Genomic DNA, 15,115 nt, shown 5'->3' on the forward strand with positions numbered 1-15,115 from the left:
CAGACCTGAGTGCCACCAAAGACCCAGGTTGCTGCTAAAACTTACACTCCTCCCTTGCTTATTCAGCAAGTTGACAGGCATTGGCTGAATGCCTCCTTTATGCAAGGCCTGGGCCTCGGGCCTCCGGATGGGAGGCTGCCTGCCTCCAGTGTTCCTATGTGTCAACATCTCCCAGGCTGAGCCTCTGGTTGTTTTCCTCTGTGATGTCACCAGGAAACAGGTCATCTACAATGTAATCAAGGCGGCTGGGTGCGTAAACGGCGGGCCTCCTGAGGAGTGGGCTCTCGAAAGGCGGATGGTTGAGGTCCCGCCTGGGGAGGTCCAGGCAGAGACGCGCGGAAGAGGTCTGTGGTTTGACCCCAGCCTTCGCCAGGCTGGGAGCGGCTTCTCCTTGGAGCGAAGCAGGTGACTCATCAACTGACACGGCGTGCAGCTCAAGAAGGAGCCTCTGGCAGAGGCTTCTGGGAGCCGTGGGTTCCGTCCCAGCAAGGTGGGAGCTCAGGGCTGGCTGGCGGGTGCTCGGGCCCCGGGGCTGCAAGCCCACATGCATGCCAGCTTCCCTGGGGTTGTACTGCTTGCTGGGAGACCTTGCGCGAGGTAACGATCCTCTCTGGGCCTCCAGTTCCTTTCTGTAAAATGCAAGAAGGCATCATGGAAGAGGGGGCACCCTGAGTTATTGAGGCGGTGCCTGGTGCCTAGGAAACGCTCCACAGGGTGGATGGTGATGACTGTGCGCATTACTAAGGGTGATCATTGTGGTAGCTCACAGTTCCCCAGTGCCGAGGACGGCCTGGATGCCGTGCCGGAGAAGCATTTTCTACTGATTTCTCGTCTCATCTCCCACCCCAGTCACGTTGCTCATTCACCCCCCGGGGCTGGTGGCTCGGGGCTTTCGGGCCCTGCTGTCTGTCCTGCCTACGTGCCCCAGGCTGTGTGCTGGTGGGGGGCACAAGAGAGGCACGATGCCAAGCCGCGGGCCCAGCACACAGGAAGGGCTGCGCGCTGTGCCCGAGCAAAGGCAGGAAGGAATGAAGGAACGCACGAGGGAGCACTCTATTCTGCAGGAGTCCTCGGCCTTCTCCACGTCCAGTGACAAGCTGTTCTTGGGGGTTCGCTTCCAAGTGTTCTGAGCCACATCTAGCGGAGAGGACACTCACAGCAGCCCGGCTGGCCTGGGGACGGGGGCACGAGGGCTCTGTAGTCCGCACTCCGGAGCATGGGGGTGAACGGCGTGGGAGGGGTGCTTCTCAGGTTCTCAGCCCCCACCCCAGGTCTCTTCCTCTTCCTGCCCACAGCTAGCAGCACCCCATGGGCCATCGCGGGGAGCCCAGCCCCGCGCTCGTGCCACAGGNGCCCCATGGGCCATTGCGGGGAGCCCAGCCCCGCACTCGTGCCACAGGGGGGTGCTTCAAGGCCTTCTGGAAGGCCCTGGGAAGGGCAAGGAGGCAGGTCGGTGCTGCAGTCAGTGATGAGGGACCCTGCTGGATGGGGGAGGGGGTGCGGTGGAGAGCAAGGCTGGCCGCTGCCCTTCGCTTGGGGGATATCCTTCACTCTCTCTCCGTGGGCTCCACGGGCAGGACTCAGCCCCAGGGACCCGGCGTCGACAGCCCTGATAACACACACTTTGTGCTTCCTTCCCTGCCCTGCCCCGTGCATCCACTCTCCTGACAGCACCTCCCAAGTCAAGTCCTTGCCCTTGAATCCTTGTTCCAGGATCTGACTCTGAGACTCTCACCCCCCAGGTCAGGAGGTGGGGCCCCACAGTCGGGCTCCACAACCCACATTATTCAGCACAACTGTGATACCTCCCGTTGAACACGTGTGACCCGTCCTGCCTCCCCTGTGCACCGAGCCCCCAGGAGCAGCGTAACACCTGGCAAAAGCTCGAGTTCCCTGCGTGCTGTCGTCTGGGGATGGGAAGCAAGCCTTTGGAAGGTCCCTCCTGGCTCCTGCCTTCCGAGACTCTTTATATAGTTGTAGGCAATCTGATGAATGGTATTCCCTCAATGAGAATGAAACGTTTCAAGAGGATGAAGATACAAGATTCCTGAGCCTCCAAGATCCCCAGAGAGGCCTTCCTTCTAGCCCCTCACCCTCTGCCTGTCTCATAGTCTCCCTCACCGATGAGAGATTTTTAGTTTCTATTTGCATACCTTCGGGGACAGGGGGCTCATCACCTATCAAGCTCACTTCTCGAATCATTTCAGAGCTTGTTTCTCTTTTGAGGCTGCCTCTCCACTGGCTTGCCTTTGCCATCTAGATGGCAACAAACGTCCAGTTGACATGGAGGAGCCGAGGTCCGGGCAATGCGAGTTCCTTCGGCTCTTCTGGGACCGCTGAGCTGCACACAGACCCAGCCCGGCAAGTCTTCACTTCTTCCTCCTCCTCAACACGAACACAGTCTCTGCGCCTGAATGCGCTAGGCAGCTGTGAAATATTCGCCTGTCACACGGATACACTTACATAAATATTACGTGTGCGCGATCTTAAGGATCATAAGTACGGAGGTTTCGAGGTGAAAAGATTCTTTGTCTCTCTCTTCTCTCTTCTTTTTTGGAAACGATCTTTGAACGTGGGACATTTGCAGAAGAGTGACAAGCGTAGGTGGTTCAGTTTCGGAAGCCTGCCTTCCCTGGCTTCTCGGCTCAGCTGGACGGCTGCAGGATTAATCAGTTGCAAATCTGATTATTCTCTCCCCGCTCTGGGTGCAGATCTCACGTTGCAGGCACAAGCCCACATTCCTGATGTCAGAGAGTGGGCTTACGTTACGAGGATGGCTACCCACACCCAGAGAGGGGGCCTGAAGAAATGGGCGCTGGCAAGACAGAGCGACCTGCCACGGGGCGCTTCTGGTCCAGCAGGGGAGCCGGCGGCCAGCATCACCTGTCCCAGCAGCGGCCAGAGCCCCGGGGGAGGGCTGCCCAGGACTCTGACGGCTCACAGAGGGGACGTTTGTTCTAGTCAGGGCAAAAGCTTCCCAGAGAGAAGAACTGGTTTTATTTTTATTTTTATTATTGCACAGACGATGCATTTCCGATCAGACAGCTTGGTGAACTGTTACCAGGGCGTGCCAACCATGCAAACAGCATGGTGACCATGAGAGAACACTTCCAGCCCCTCAAAGACTCCCTGCGCCCCCTCCCAGCTGGGACCTACCCCCCAAAGGTTGTTTGGCCATAGATAAATGCTGCTTCTTTTTGAGCTCTGTATGAACGGAAGCGTGTGGCTTGTGCTCTTCCGTATCTTGCTTCTTCCGCCGACCATGATGTCTGTGAGATGCCGGCTCGTTGTGGCACGTGGTAGCACGCCCTGCTTTTTCATTGCGGTAGACACCCCATTGCACGAGGACACCATCAGTTGATCTGTTCCCCTGTTGATGGAAATTCAGGTTGTTCCAATTTTCACCTACTAAGAATAAAGATGCTATGAGAAAGTGGCATTTTCAGAGGACTGGAAGTTAACCTGAATATATGGAGGTAGGGGGTAGGAACAGTCGAGAAGGAGGGAATGGCCCTTGCAAAGGCTCTCGGCAGGAGGGATCCTGCAGGCAGCTGTGGCTGACGGGGAGCCGCTTCCAGGACTCACATTTGCAGGAGACACTAACACAACAGTGGCGGGGCCGAGCCCCTGCTGAACCTGCAAGGTATGTGGCCCTCTGGGTCTGTCCCACTCTTCAGGTGCCTTCCTGGCCTGTGGAGGCTGGAAAGCAAAAAGACGGCATTTGCCAGGCTCCCTTGCAGCTAGGCTCTGGATGTGAGCGAGGGCCCATCAAATAAACATGCGGAGTGAGGTGAGGGAGGCGGAGGGAGGAAGGGCCATCTGCCCGCTGCTTTGGTGGTGCTGTGCTGGCCGACAGGGTCACTGGGTCGTGGGATTTTTTGCAACAGCAACCCAGCATCTGATCTTGGGCTGCTGAGCTGTGGGACAGGGCCCCGATCCCAGCTCCCTGCACCCAGGGGAGATTGCTTGAGTGATGCCCCCGACTGTCCACCTGGCCTTGGTGGAGGGGGGCAGCGCCCCCCTATCTGGTAGGCGCATTCTGCAGGGACTGGGAGGCGCCCCTAGAGGCCCAGGCTTCTCATTGATTTTTAGAAGCACCCATCCCTGTGTCAGGTGTAGTGTGCTCCAAACACTTGGAGGTACCATGTCACCCCCAGGGGCACGGCCACGATCACCGGGCCAGAAAGTAATGAATGTTGGCGAGGACGTGGAGACATTGGAAGCCTTGTGCACAGCTGGTGGGAACGTAAAATGGAGCAGCGGCTGTGGAAAGCCATTGGCAGTTCCTCAAAAATTAAAAATAGAATCACCATATGATCCAGCAATCCCACTTCTGGGTATAGATCTAAAGAATTGAGATCAGGGTCTCGAAGAGATATTTGTACTCACCTGCCCGTCGCAGCTTGGGGGAGGCAGCCCAAGCGTCCATCGACAGGTGAACACATGAACCGAGTGTGATCTATGCACAGAATAAAATATTATTCCGCCTTACAAAGCAAGGAAGTCCTGTCACAGGCTACGACAGAGATGAGCCTTGAGGACACTGTGCCAAGTGAAATAAGCCAGTCCCCAAAAGACAAATGCTGTACAATCCTGTTTATACGAGGTTTCTAGAGTTGTCAGATTCACAGACACAGAAAGTAGGATGGTGGTCACCCGGGGCTGGGAGGAGGGGAGTGGGCAATTAGCATTGAATGGGGGCAGAGGTTCAGTTTTACAAGATGAAAAAAGTTCTTTTCATTCCAATGGTAAACTTTATTTTATGTGTATTTCACCATGAGCACCCACCACCACCACCAGAAAATCTCCAAAACAGGGGCGCCTGGGTGGCACAGCGGTTAAGCGTCTCCCTTCGGCTCAGGGCGTGATCCCGGCATTATGGGATCGAGCCCCACATCAGGCCTCCGCTATGAGCCTGCTTCTTCCTCTCCCACTCCCCCTGCTTGTGTTCCCTCTCTCGCTGGCTGTCTCTTATAACTCTGTCGAATAAATAAATAAAATCTTTAAAAAAAAAAAAAAGAAGGAAAGAAAATCTCCAAAACACCTGGAGAAGTTTCTGTGCTACCAGTTTCGCCCTGCAGTCAGAGCCTTTCCACGTGATGTCTCGAAGGGTTGACACAACCTCCATGAAAGACAGGTGCACGACTTTGGGCCCATTTTATACCCAAGAAACCAAAGCTCAGCGAGCAGTGTGACCACGTGGCTGGTGCACGGTACAGCCGGGACCGGGTTTCAGCTCTGACTCCAGGTTCTGTGCTTTTTCTACTGCAAAACGTTTGCCTTTCTCGCCTCCTCAGGCCACCCACTGCCCCCATAGAGAACGGGATGAGGCCTTCGGGGAGCCAGCATTCCCACCTCTCCGGGGCCGGCCTGGAGGGAAGGGGAAGAGGAAGACCACGGCCCGGTGAATCCATCAGAGGAGGGTGGCTGCCTTTGCCTGCCGGGCATCTGCCCTCCTGACCTCCCTGGGGGCAGACCCCCCCCCCATTCTCAGTGTTTGTGGATCAGGTGGAGTTGGGGATGGGGGCCGGGGAAATGGGGTGGGCCCCTGGAGCAGGCCTCAGAAATAGAGGTTTGGTTCCAGGTGGCTTGAGGCTGAGCCTCCAAACAGCTCCAGCCAGGCCATCCGGAATATTCAGGACCCCCGACGCTCCTGTGGACATTTTCCGTAAGGTCACACATTCTGACACACACCAGGGATTTCTAAGCAGTGGAGCACTGACCTGGAGCATGGGGGACCCATTACCCTCCTGTGCCCTGGCCAAGAGTCCCGCATCCCTGGGAAGTGTCCTCCACTGCCAGCTCCGTTATACCGTTGCATGGAACAGCATGAACTCTTTGAAGCCCGTACACAACCTTGGAAGGGAAAAAAGAACTCATGCTTCTCATCTGGCCCTGGGGAACAGTGCCCTGCAGAGGGAGGGCAGCCCAGCCCCGGCCTCAGGCCTTGTCAGGAAGGCAATGCGTTGGGTGCAGTGGCATTCAGCCACCTGCTGTCCCCACCTCTCACCCGGAGGCAGCAAGTCCAGGTCAGGCCACCAGGGCTCCTCTTAGCCAGACCCAGGCCCAGGGAGAAGTGCTGGAGCCTAAACCAGGGCTGCCACCTACTGGTGACAATCGGGAGAGCCTGTGTCCCTTCGGAGAGGGCCCACCCACAAGGAAGGGACAGAGGTGCTTTCCCAACAAGGTTTCCCCCCCTCAAGGCGCAGTGGCTTGCTGGGGTTGCTGTAACCAAGTACCCCAAATGGGGGCCTAAAGCAACAGAACTGTATTCTCCCAGTTCTGGAGTCCAGCCTCTGAAATCAAGGTGTCAGCCAGGCCACTAGCCCTCCAAAACTCTATGGGAGGGTCCTTCCTTGCCTCTTCCCCAGCTTCTGGTGGCGGCCAGCGTGTCTTGTCATTCCTCTGCTGCAAACGCCCCCCTCCAATCTCTGCCTTTGTCTTGAGGTGGCTTCCTTCCCTGGGTATCCGCATCCAGATTTCCCGTTTCCTCTAAGGACATGGGTCATTGGATCACGGCCCACCCTAATCCAGTATGACCTTATCTTCACTTGATCACACCTGCAAAGACCCTCTTTCCAAATATGGTCCCATTCCCAGGTCCAGGTGGTTATGAATCTCAGGGGCACACTATCGACCTCCCACAGAGGCCCGACTCAAATGCTGCCTCCTCCAGGCAGCCCTTCCCCATCCTCCGGGACCACCTCCTGTCCTGAGCCCCAGCAAGCATGTGGGGCCTCTGGAAAGGCTCTGCACCACATTGCACTGGACACATAGCTTGTGTAGCGGTTTCTCCCCTACGTCTGCCTCTCAGCACCCAGCCGAGGCATTGCCTCCTCTGGGAAGCCCGGTCTGTGCCCCCAACCGCTCCCCTGTCCTGGGCTTAGGTGGTATGAGTGGGACAGTCACCAGGCCAGTGCTCAAACTGCAGCAGGATTCCTGTTTTCCTCTCCTCCAGTCACCATCATTGACGTCTAGGCTCGGCGTGCTCAAAATGGAAGTCAGCTTTTATAAGACGAACCCATGGAAAGAGCTCTCAGATTTCCATGGAGCGGCATCTGCTTCGTAAAATGAATCTTCAGACAGCCTGCTTGTATCAGAGCTGCGTGGTGAAAGGGCTCCAGTTGGCGTGGGTTAAAGCAACAGTGCAGTGAGTACTGTTGTCCATGGTGCTTAATTCTGGAAGAGGTGTGGGTCCCTGCCAGCCAGCAGTGCCAAAAACCATGTTCAAGATTGTTTTGATTCAAGGGCTTATAAAGAATAGGGATGCTTTGGGTAAGGGAGTGGCTTTCCTCCCGCAGCAGTTCCTATGTATGACAGTCGGGGCAAACCAGCACGGCCCATGGAACCAGCAGAGGGGAAGTTGGTATGTGGAAATGCGCCTTTGAGATTGAAATGTTTGAAAATGTGAATCGAATGTGGAGAATGCCAAAAAGGAAAAAGAAAATCACATTAGCACATTATGCCAAATCTGGAAACTAGAAGAAAGGGGTGGGGGGGTGTTGGGAGGGAGGTGGTCAAACGATCTGTTGTTGAGCCAACCTAACCCAGCCAGTAGCGCAGCCTTGGGGATCCTGTCTGCTTCTTGTCATAAGGGGGGAAAAAACATATTTTCATAGTAGATAACAATTATGATTATACTCATGGCAATCATTAGTGTTATATCACCTATATCCGTTGATGGCATTCCACAGTTTTCATTAAGACCATTGTAAGTGGCCATAAAATATTCTTTCCACTGGGGTGAACATGGCCCTTAACCGACCTCTCTTATTCGATATTCAGGAGCTTCCCAGCTTTAGGCTTTAAAAATGATAATTAAGTGTATTATTTCTTCTGGATGGATCCCTGGAAGTGGAATTCCTAAGTCAACGAAGGGAAGAATGATTTTTAAGTTTCTTTATCAGAGATTTCCAACTGTTGGCCATAGAGCCAACTTGGCTCTTAGCTGAGTTGGACTTGGCCCATGCAAATTTTTTTAAGGTATGTCAATGTTTAAAAGTAAGACTATTTCCCACTAGAATTCAGATTTCCACTAATCTTGGAAAATCAGAGCTGCCCAATCAATCAACGTAATATGCCACATTAATAGAGTAAAGGGAAAAACGCCACATAAACATCCCAATTAATACAGAGAAGGCATTTGACAAAAGCCGACACCCCATATGATAAAACACCAAACTGGGAATAGAGGAAACTTCTTCAGTGTGATAAAGGATGTTATGAAAAGCCCACAGCTGACATCATACTCAGTGGTGAAAGATGAGAGCTTTCCCCTGAGACCGAAACAGGACAAAGACACTGCTTTCACCACTGCTATTCAACAGAGTGCTGGAATTCCAGCCAGAGCAATTAGGCAAGAAAAAGAAACAAAAGACATCCAAATTGGAAAGGAAGAAGTAAAACTATCTGTATGCACAGATGACATGATCTTACATGTAGAAAATTCAAGGAATCCACTGAATAACTATTCGTGCTAATAAACGAATCCAGCAAAGTTGCCAGGTAAAGGATCAACACACAAAAATTAGTTGTATTTCTACACTAGCAATGAACAATCCCAAAAGGAAACTAGGAAAATAAATCCACTTATAATGGCACCTGAAAGAATAAAATACTTAGGAATACATTTAAGTAAAGAGGTTAAAGATGTGTATACTGAAAATTACAAAATATTGCTGTAAGAAATTAAAGAAGATCTAAATGCATGGAAAGAAACCCCATGTTTATGGACCAGAAGACTTAACATTGTTGAGAAGCAATACTGCCCAAAGCAATTTACAGATTCGGTGCAATCCCCACCCAGATCCTAATGGCTTTTTTTTTTTTTGGTAGAAATGGAAAAGTTGATCCTAAGATTCATATTTTAGGGACCCTGAATAGCTTAAATGATCTCGAGGGGAAAAAAAAAAACAAAGTTGGAAGAATCACACTTCCCGGTTTTACAACTTACTACAGGGGTGCCTGTGTGTCTCAATCAGTTAAGCGTCCGACTCTTGATTCCAGCTCAGGTTGTGATCTCAGGGTCATGGGATCAAGCCCCACTTAAGGCTCTGTACTCAGCACAGAGTCTGCTTGAGATTCTCCCTCTCCCTCTTTCTCTGCCCCGCCCACTCATGCTCTCTCTCTCTCATTCAAATAAATAAATAAAATCTTTAAAAAAAAGTACTACAGAGCCATAGTAATCCAAACAGTATGGTACTGGTGTATGGATTGACATATAAATAGGTGGAATACCTTGAGAGTCCACAAGTAAACCCATATATATATATATATATATATATATATATATGGTCAGTTGATTTTTTGACAAGGGTGGCATGACCATTCAGTGTGGAAAAAATAGTCCCTTCAATAGATAGTGCTGGGACAAACGAATTTTCACACAAAAAAGTGAAGTTGGACCCCAACCTCACACCATATATGACAACCAATTTAAAATGGATCGAGGACCTAAATGTAAGAGTAAAAATTGTAAAGCTCTTTGAAGAAGATCAAAGGGAAAAGTGTTATACATTGGATTTGGTAAAGATTTCTTGGATATGACACCAAAGCACAGGCAACGAAAGAATACATAGACAACCTGGACTTGATTAAAATTAAAAATGGGCAGGGGAAAACATTATCAAGAGATAGGCTACCGATGGAATGGGAGAAAATATTTAAAAGCATCTAGCTAATACAGGTCTAGTATCCAGAAAAAATAAAGAACTCTTACAACTCAACCACAAAAAGGCAAACAATCCAATTTTTAAATGGGTGAAGGACTTAAATAGACAGTCGTCCAAAGCAGACATACAAATGGCCAACAAGGCGAGGAAAAGATGGGTAATGTCATTAGGAAAATGTAAATCAAAACCGCAGTGAGATACCCCTTCAGACCCACTAGAGGAATGATGAAAAAAAGAAAAAAAGAAATGAAACCATTGGTGAGGATGTGGAGAAATTTGAACCCTCCTACATTGCTGGCAGGAGCGTAGATGGTGCAGCTGCCACGGAAAACAGTTAGACAGTTTCCCAAAAAGGTAAACATAAAATTACTGTATGACCCCACATTCCCACTCTTAGGTATATCCCCAAAAGAACCGAAAACAAACACTTGTGCACAAATTTTCAGCAGTATTCACAATGGCCAAAAGGTGGAATCAACCTATATGTCCAACAGTTGACGAAGGGACACACAAAATGTGGTCCGTCCAGACGCTGGAATATTATTCAGCCCTAAAAAGGAAAGAACTGCTGATACATTCCACACCGTGGATAAATCTTAAAAACATTCTGTTAAGGAAAAAAGCCAGACACAAAAGATCGTGTATTGTATGATTCTATTTTAATGACATATTCAGAAGAGGTGTTAGAGACAGAAAGCAGTTGATTGGTTGCCAGGGCCGGAGTGGAGGGCAGAATGGGGAGTGGCTGCGAACGGGGACAGGGTTTCCTTTTGAGGTGATGGAAATGTTCTGGAACTAGCTAGTGATGATGGTAGTTCCGTCTGAAGCTCTCAGCTGGGACGAGTCGCCCAGCCGGGTGAGACGCAGGACTGCTCAGGCCTCTGTGAGCTGATGTCAGTTACCTTCACCACGGGGCCATCTTTCCCCAACACTCTGTGGAGTAGGACCCACCACGGGACTTGTGCTTAGAAAAATCACAGTGGGTTTTGCCAACAGCATATTCTTTTTTTTTTTTTTTTAAGATTTTATTTATTTATTTGACAGAGATAGAGACAGCCAGTGAGAGAGGGAACACAAGCGGGGGAGTGGGAGAGGAAGAAGCAGGCTCATAGCAGAAGAGCCTGATGTGGGGCTCGAACCCATAACGCCAGGATCACGCCCTGAGCCGAAGGCAGACGCTTAACCGCTGTGCCACCCAGGCGCCCCCCAACAGCATATTCTTAAACCTGAATAAGTGCGAACAGCTTATCTATTCTCTTTGCAAGTAAATATCTTTGTATATTCCACAGCAGCTAGGAAATGCTTTGCACTGTAGGTGCCCAATATAGCTTTGCTCATTTCCATGATTTAGATCTTCTCATTGTCCCCCCTCCCCCACGGAGGGACAACAGCCAGTAACCAGCATATGGGGTGAACCCAAAAGAGAACTGTCATTCATTCATGTGTTCACCCAACATTCATCAAACGCGCAGTACATACGAGGCTCTGTGGGCGGGGAAGAGCTGGAACAGTGTCGCTGTGCATTTACCAGAGTCCAATTAGGAGACAGAAGCCACACCATCATTGAAATGGAGAATGTTTAATAGCAAGGACGATTTATTTTTTATTTATTTTTTTTTAAGATTTTTTATTTATTTATAAGACAGAGAGACAGCCAGCGAGAGAGGGAACACAAGCAGGGGGAGTGGGAGAGGAAGAAGCAGGCTCATAGCAGAGGAGCCTGACGTGGGGCTCGATCCCATAACGCCGGGATCACGCCCTGAGCTGAAGGCAAACGCTTAACCGCTCTGCCACCCAGGCGCCCCAATAGCAAGGAGTATTAACAAAGGCATGGTGTAACAAGGCACTCACTAAGAAGAAGTTACAACTTAGCAGAAGAACGAGCAGCCGCCACACCCAGGGCCAAGATGGAGCACACGAGGGAGAGCCCCCCCCGCGCCCCCGCCGTCCCTCCCAAAGCCAGGGCTGAGCCCCAGACCTCGTTAGGGAGGGCATGGATGTGGTACACGGAGGAGGAATGAGGTACCTGGCAGGCCTTGCTGGAAATCCACCCTCTGGAGCGCTAGGGGAAGCTGTCCACAGGGGGGCGCCATGCCTCAGAACTTGGGGAAAGGCCACAGAGGATGCCTGGGGAAGTTGTTGCCGTGTGTGTGTGTGTGTGTGTGTGTGTGTGTGTGTGTGTGTGCGCGCGCGCGCGCGCGCGCTATACGGGATAGGATGGTCCGGGAGGATCTTTCTGATAAAATGACATTTGAACAGAGACCTGAAAGAAGAGAGGCAATGACGATGTAGGTATTGGGTGGAAGCGCATTCTGAGCAGAGGGAACAGCCGCTGAAGAGGCCCCAAAGCAGGACCTGCCGGATGCGTTCTAGGAACCACAAGTAGCTGGGGGCGGGAGCTTCGGAGAGCGCAAGCAGGGAGGTAGGAGAGATGACGTAGGGGCCTTGAGGCCGACATGGCAACGTTAGCTTTTGTTCTGAGTCATACATATGCAATTCAAAATAATAAATTCACAAGCACGCGTAAGGGATTACGGGAGTTTGGAAGAAGGAACGTTGCCTCTGGTTTGGGTGGGGCTGAGAGGAGCAGGAGCTTGGAGAAAGCGCGGATGAGCCAGGAGGAGGGAAGACAGCGTTTGGAGAGGCACAGGCACGGCCTCCCCCGCCCCTGTGAGCGCAGACGTTCCCTGAAGCCCTGCCCTGTCCTTGGCAGGCCTGCATCAGGGAGAGGAGATGTGGATCAGTGCCTTGTGATAGAACTTTCTGTGATGTCTGGAGATGGTCTGTGTCTGCACTGTCCAGTACAGTAGCCACCAGCCACTATGCCTATCGAGCGCTTGGAAGGTGCCTAGTGAGACTGAAAAACTGAATTTTTAAATGAAATTTACGTTTAGATTTCAATTGCGCAAGAGACTAGCAGTCCCCAAGCTGAAGAGTGATAGGTCCAGACTCTGGATGCTTACACGCACGGCATAGACGGATTCCACCTGATGCCCCCTGGCCCCACTGCCTTATCGAATAGGACACATGGGTGCTGAAGCAAGCAGGCCCTGCCTTGCTGACCTCCTCCCCATGTCCACCCGGCTGTGTGGTCTGGGCCACAATGGTCAAGGTCAGCTCATTACCACATCTCATTCTGAGTTAGCAGTCGGCAGATCTTTCCATTCTACTCAAAAAATCGTTTTCTGTTTGCATATAAACCTTGTTCTTTGGCTGTCTGGTTCGTCATCTGATCTCCCAAACATCTGCTCCTCTTATAACAGGAGCGGGAAGGAGCGGGTCAAAACAAAACCCCACGGCTGCAGCAGGTGGCCTGGTCTGACATTGGCATGGACCTTTCCTGCCAGGAGCCAAGAATACTCAGGTTGCTAATTTGAACCCAAATAGTGAAGTTCTCTCCCTCTCTCCTCTTTGGGTTCTTATTCTGTAATTTCAGTTTTCAAAGACAAAACCCTTCCGTATGCAAAGTTCTTAGAACGGTTGTGGTCTCCAGTATGTTCCTTGTAAAACGAATGCATTTTGTTTGTGGTTTTGGAGTTTCATAATCATCCCATGTAGGAGTCGTGCCGTTTTGAAGGAAGGCTGGTGCAAAGCTGTATGTGAAAGGGATCAGATATGGAGCATTTTTTTAAAGATTTTATTTATTTATTTGACAGAGAGATACAACCAGCGAGAGAGGGAACACAAGCAGGGGCAGTGGGAGAGGAAGAAGCAGGCTCCCAGTGGAGAAGCCTGATGCGGGGCTCGATCCCAGAACGCCAGGATCACGCCCTGAGCCGAAGGCAGACGCTTAACGACTGTGCCACTCAGGCGCCCCCCACAGATATGGAGCATTTTTGATCAGCAACCCGTATAAACCACGGCTTCTCAATATCAGCCCCACTGACATTGTGGGCCAGGTAATTCTTTGTTGGGGGGCTTTTCTGTGCATGTAGGATGCCAGGCAACATCTCTGGCCTCTACTCTGTGGACGCCAGTGGATACCCTCCCCTGGGCCCCATGCCACCATTGAGACCACCAGAAACATCCGCAAACATTGCTGCATGTCCTCTGGGAGACAGAACTGCCTGAGTTGAGAACCACTGGGTTAGATAAAACCCGAATGAGGAGAGGGATGTCTAAGACCTGTGAAGTCACCCCCACTCCTTGGGGATGAAAGTGTAAAGACTCTGGACCACCAGCAGGTGAGCATTTCATCAGACGGTGTTACCTGGGGTCAGCTAAACCATAAATAGGAAGAGTCCATTCTGGGAGAGACTCATGCCCTCATTTGTCGTTCACTGTGTCTGAGTGTCAGGTACTCGGGATGTGGCAGTGAACACACAGATAGACTTATTCATTCATTCAACAAATATTTATTGCTTAGAGTGGGCCAGGCATTGGTCTAGGCACTTGATATATTAGAGTACTTCAGAGAAACAGAATAATATATAGTTATATAAAAGAAAAAATAAATATTTATTTATATATACTATATGTTATACCATGTCATGTTTACCATATAGCATGCAATATTTACAATTCACTCTGCCTTTCATTTTGAGTCCTTCCACTTGAGTCCTTCAGCTGGTCTCAGCAGTTAGCCTCTCCTAGCCTGGCTAGCTCTGGTCTGAAACAATTACAGGCATATATATATATACACATATATACATATATATGCCTGTAATAAATAAATAAATAAACAAATTATATATGTATATATATTTCTGTTTCTCTGGAGAAGTCCGAAGAGCTATATGAAATATATGGAAATGCAAGGAAACTAGAATACCCAAAGTAACTTTGAAAAAGAACGAAGCTGGGGAGCTGACACTAGCTGGTCGTGCAGTAAAGCCAGGGAGCATAGTGTACTAATACCATACGTAGCTACATGGGTTGGCTGATGGTGGAACAGAGATCAGTGGAACAGGATAGAGAGTTCATACACCATATGTAAAAATTCACCCCAAATGGATCATAGACCTAAGTGTAAAACCTAAAGGTATAAAACCTCTAGAAGAAAATGTACAAGAAAACCTGGGTGAGGCAACAATTTCTTAGATACAAAACCAGAAACACAATCCATAAAAGACCAAATGGATCAATTGACTTCATTTAAATTAAACTCTTCTGCTCTTCAATAGATGCTGGTTAAGGGGATGGAAACACAAGCCACAGACTGAGAGAGAATATTTGCAAGTCATCGAGTGATTATGGACTAGTATCGGAATATACGAAGAACTCCCAAAAACCCAATAGTAAGAAAACAAACAACTCAGTTTTTTAAAACGGGCCAGGGCACCTGGGTGGCTCAGTTGGTTAAACATATGACTCTTGATTTCAGCTCGGGTCATGATCTCAGGGTCATGTGATCAGGCCCTGCCTCAGTGTCTGCGATGGGATTCTCTCCCCACCCCCCCATTCGCACTCTCTCAAATAAAAAAATAAATAATAAAAACAAGAAA

This window comes from Ailuropoda melanoleuca, chromosome 17 (genome assembly GCF_002007445.2).
Source record: "Ailuropoda melanoleuca isolate Jingjing chromosome 17, ASM200744v2, whole genome shotgun sequence".
Lineage (NCBI taxonomy): Eukaryota > Metazoa > Chordata > Mammalia > Carnivora > Ursidae > Ailuropoda > Ailuropoda melanoleuca.